Source organism: Macaca fascicularis, chromosome 13, assembly GCF_037993035.2.
Source record: "Macaca fascicularis isolate 582-1 chromosome 13, T2T-MFA8v1.1".
Classification (NCBI taxonomy): Eukaryota; Metazoa; Chordata; class Mammalia; order Primates; family Cercopithecidae; genus Macaca; species Macaca fascicularis.
In genome coordinates this window covers 110,719,710-110,724,833 of record NC_088387.1, presented here as the reverse complement: position 1 = coordinate 110,724,833, position 5,124 = coordinate 110,719,710, and positions in this window count along the sequence as shown.

Below are 5,124 nucleotides of genomic sequence, written 5' to 3'. Positions count from 1 at the left end.
GTGTGTATGTATATACATATATGTGTATGTGTATATATATATATATATTTTTTTTTTGAGTGGAGTTTCCCTCTTGATGGCCAGGCTGGAGGGTAATGGCACAATCTCAGCTCACCACAACCTCTGCCTCCCAGGTTCAAGCGAGTCTCCTGCCTCAGCCTCCCAAGTAGCTGAGATTACAGACATGTGCCACCACACCTAGCTTATTATAAAATTTAAAAAAAAATTAGGCATGGTGGTGTGCGCCTGTAGCCCTGGCCACTCGGGAGGCTGAGGTGGGAAGACTGCTTAGGCTGGGAGGTTAAGGCTCTAGTAAGCTATGATCACACCATTGCACTTCAGCCTGGGCAATGGAGACAGAACCTTTCTCAAAAGAAAAAAAAAAGAAAGCCACATCGCACACTGTACGGTCTATCGCATATAAGACAGCTATCTGTTTTGTCTTGTCATTTAAACTTCTTTTTTAAATTTAAATTTTATTTTATTTTATTTTTTGGGATGGGGTCTTGCTCTGTTGCCCAGGCTGGAGTGCAGTGGTGTAACCTCGGCTCACTGCACCCTCCACCTCCTGGTGGCGATCCTCTCACCTCAGCCTTCCAAGTAGCTGGGACTACAAGGTGCATGCCCCCATATCTGGCTGATATTTTTGCATTTTTGGTGGAGACAGGATGTCACCATGTTTCCCAGGCTGGTCTCGAACTCCTGATCTCAAGCGACCCGCCTGCCTAGGCCTCCCAAAGTGCTGGGATCACAGGCATGAGCCACTGCGCCCGGCCTAAACTTTTTAAATATATTCATTTACATAAAGTAGCCCAAGTAGAGAAGTACTGACGTTCTTTCAAAACCATCAGGAACATCAGCTCTTATTTGAATGAACAGAAAAAACAAATTGATTGCTATTCTTTGAAAAAATGACTGTTGTATACATACGATAACCCCCTGTTATTCATTAAAAGTCTTTGCGATTTCTGCAGTAAAACAATGTGATTACATCTTTGATAATCTAATGCTTCCTAAAATTATTTGATCAGGTAACCTTTTCTTTGCTATAGAATATATATTAAAAATCTCGCTGGGCGCGGTGGCTCAAGCCTGTAATCCCAGCACTTTGGGAGGCCGAGACGGGCGGATCACGAGGTCAGGAGATTGAGACCATCCTGGCTAACACGGTGAAACCCCGTCTCTACTAAAAAATACAAAAAACTAGCCGGGCGCGGTGGTGGGCGCCTGTAGTCCCAGCTACTTGGGAGGCTGAGGCAGGAGAATGGCGTGAACCCGGGAGGCGGAGCTTGCAGTGAGCTGAGATCCGGCCACTGCACTCCAGCCTGGGCGGCAGAGCGAGACTCCGTCTCAAAAAAAAAAAAAAAATCTCACACTCTTAGGGTTCCAGGAAACACACTTTGAGAAACACTGAATTCGTTCATTTTTCAAATTTTCCAGTTAGAGAAACTGAAGCCAGAGGAGAGAAGTGACAAGCCCAAGGTCACCCAGTAAGTTATAGTTAGAGCCCGTCTACACCAGCTACCTTGAAAGGAGAGGTCACTCAGACAGCAGTCACACTGACCTGTAACTGTGGGTTTATAATAAAAAATGGCAAGAATAACATAAATGTCCGGATATTCACCACTCAGCTTAAAAACTGAAATTTTGCAAATATAGTCCAAGTCTTCTAAGTACCCCTCCCTGGTCACATCTCACTTCCTTACAGAGGTAACTGCTGTTTCAAAGTTGGTGTTTATCTTTTCTATGCATGTTTTTCTACATATACCACTGTGTTGATTTGCTAGGGATGCCTTATCAAAGTACCATAAACTGGGGGGCCCTAAGCAACAGAAAGTAGTTCTCTCATAGCTCTGGAGGCTGAAGTCCAAGACCAAGGTGTGAGCAGGCTGGTTCCTTTTCCTCTGTCTCCACATGGCTGGCCCTCTGTATGTGTCTTTCCTAATGGCTTTTTCTTCTAAGGATGCCAGTCCAGTTGAATCTGGGCCCACCTTAATTACCTCATTTTAATGTAATGACCTCATTTTAATGTAATGACCTCATTTTAATGTAACGACCTCTTTAAAGGCCCTGTCTCCAAATAGAGTCACATTCTGAGGGTGCTGGGTTAGGGCTTCGACATATGAATTTTGGGGGGCACATTTATTTCAGCCTGTAACAACCTCCTACATGCTCTTTCTCCTATAGATAATTTTTTGGGGTATGATAAACAATGCTGCAGTGAATATTCTCACACAAAGCTCAGTGTCACATTTGCTAACCAGAGCTGAGTGTATGTGCCTGGGAGTGAAATCGCTGGGTTATTTGGGTTCTTTATTGACTAGACCATCCTTTTCTCATTGATCCATAATGTTATATGTCAAGCTGCCAAAGACACACGGGAAATGTCTGGGTTCACCAGCCTGTGGGTCTGTTTGTCCCTCTGGACTAATTCACAAAGGAGAGGCCTCTGTTAGGGACTGAATTGTGTCCCTCCAGCTCCCAAATTCATGCTCTGAAGTCCTGATCCCCAGGACCTCAGAATGTGACCTAATTTGGAAATAGGGTTGTTGCAGATGTGATAAGTGGAGATGAGGTCATCTTGGAGTCGGGTGGGTGCCTCATCCAGTATGCCTAGTGTCCTTACAGAAGGGGGAAATTTGGACACAGACACACAGAAGGACACTGTGTGAAGATGAAGATGGCCACTTGTGAGCCAAGGAAAGAGCCCTGGAATGAAGCAACCCTGCCTATACCTTGACTTCAGATTTCTAGCCTCTGGAGCTGTAGGGAAATAAATTTCTGCTGTTTAAGCCCTCCAGCTCGTGGCGCATTGATATGGCAGCCCTGGGGAACGGATACAGCCTCCATTCCACTTTCCCACTTCCGACCCTCCTTCCTCATCTCTCTTCACTGCCTGCAGAGCCAGAAATAGCATAGGATGGTGAGTCAGGACTGGCACTGCTCAAGAGCACTGCCAGCCACACCCTGGCCGCCTACCCCCACGATTAAGAGAAAGCACAGGGCAGTGCCATGGACTGGGACTCTAACCCCAACTCAACCAGCCACGATGGGCTGTGTGTCTTCAACAAGTTACCAACCCTCTCTGGGCTTTAGTTTCCTTGGCTGTAAAATCAGGCTGCTACTTGGGATCTTCAACTGTTCTGTTTATAACATAGCATTTTTAGGTCACCAGAAATAAAAATACTCTGCTCGCCTCCCACTTTCAGCAAACTTGGGTGGCAAAGATGACTTCAATTCTTCTAATTGTCAGAGCCACAAATGGCTCTGTCGCATCCTCAGGATAAGTTTGGTTTTTACGTTTTAATCTGAGCTCTGTCCATTTTGCAGATAGTTATCTGTGAGGCTGTCGTGTGTGTGTGTGTGTGTGTGTGTGTGTGTGTGTTGGATTGCTTGTAGTAGCTGTTTACTTGATTTCACAAGGATGCTGTCTAACCAGGGTCACTTAGAATGACCGAGTCCAGGTGGACCTTGGCCAGATTTGAACCATCACCCAAGATAAAGTATTTAATTCTTCTCTATCTCTAGACCAAGGGTAATGGAAATCATCAGACACCAAGCAGCTTATGTGTTCCAAAGGTTTCATGACTAAACCTTGGTTCTGTGGTTCTCCGTTTGGCATCTGGCTTTCATTAGGCCATAAAAAACAGTTTATGGCCCTTCTGGTTGGAACAATAACTTTCACAGTATCCATAGTGGCTGAGTGGTTATCAGAGGAACAAAGTCAGACCACTAGCAGTCTCTGCGTCCTTGCTGTCTATCATGGGCGGTGCCAGCCTTATGTGTTAACTTATTCATCTCGCTTCAACCCTACACGGGCAGGTATTAGGACTGCCATTTTTAGATTTGGCTCAGAGAGGCTTAGAGACTTTACCAAGGTCACATAGCTAGCAGAGCCTGGATTCAAATTTAGGCTTTCTAATTCCTCAACCAGCATCTTTTTTCTTTTTTTTCTTTTTGTTGAGACAGAATTTCACTCTTGTTGCCCAGGCTGGAGGACTGTGGCGCGATTTCAGCTCACTGTAACCTCCACTTCCCGGGTTCGAGGGATTCTCCTGCTTCAGCCTCCCGAGTAGCTGGGATTACAGGCATGTGCCACCACACCTGGCTGATTTTGTAATTTTTTTTAGTAGAGACTGGGTTTCTCCATATTGACCAGGCTGTTCTCAAACTTCTGGCCTTGGGAGGCCACCTCAGCCTCCCAAAGTGTTGGGATTACAGGTGTGAGCCACCGCGCCCAGCCAACCAGCATCTTTGTTGAAAAAAACCTTACCTAGACAATTTTGGTAACAGTTTTACTTGTTAAAATTTTATTTGAGCTCCTATGCCTCTATAGACTAGAAGCCTGGCACACAGTGGGAAGGAAAATACTTCTGTGTTTGAACTGCTCAACTATCTACTCTGGACAGGAACTGTGTTTATCAAGCTTTTAGCAAAGGGTTAGTGTATATGGGCGCTTCATACATATAGGTTCAATGTTAAAAGTAAACATGGGCATGTTAGGATTTTTACAAGTTTATTTGAACATTCAGCAATTCATGTATCAGGCAGCGCCAGACTGCTGGCTGTTAGGGATTCCGCTGAGGGCGCACAAGGGGAAAACCTTTATAAGGTGTTTGCACAATGAAGACAAATAAAATATTTGATTGGTTAAAGCGAAAAGCCTGTAGTTTGAGATTAGCTGGCAGTTTGTGATTGGTTAACCCTAAGTTTCATTTTACTGTTTTCACTGAGTTGGGCTTTTCTTTGCTTAGGAACCTGAGGTGTTGGAACTCTCTCAGCCTAATGGCCTCCCAACTAACTATAATAAAAAGAGGACGAGCAGCTGCAACCAGCACAGCAGCCTGCACCAGGATCTGGCTTCCTGTAATTTCCTCTGAGTGGTTTCTGTTCTGCCCTCTGCAGGGGGTACCTTTGGTGGACACTGTGATGTGTCACCCAGATGCCCCTTCGCCAAAAAGCTTGCTTCCCTAGCTCGTGGGAATGCTGTCTACAGACAAAGCTGGCAGCCCCTTCAGGATGTGCCTCCGCTGCGGAGAGCTGGTTGGCCCAATGTCATGCCCTTTTGGGGTGGCCCACATCCAGTGGGGAAGGTATAAGGGCTTGGTCAGCTAGGCTTACCAG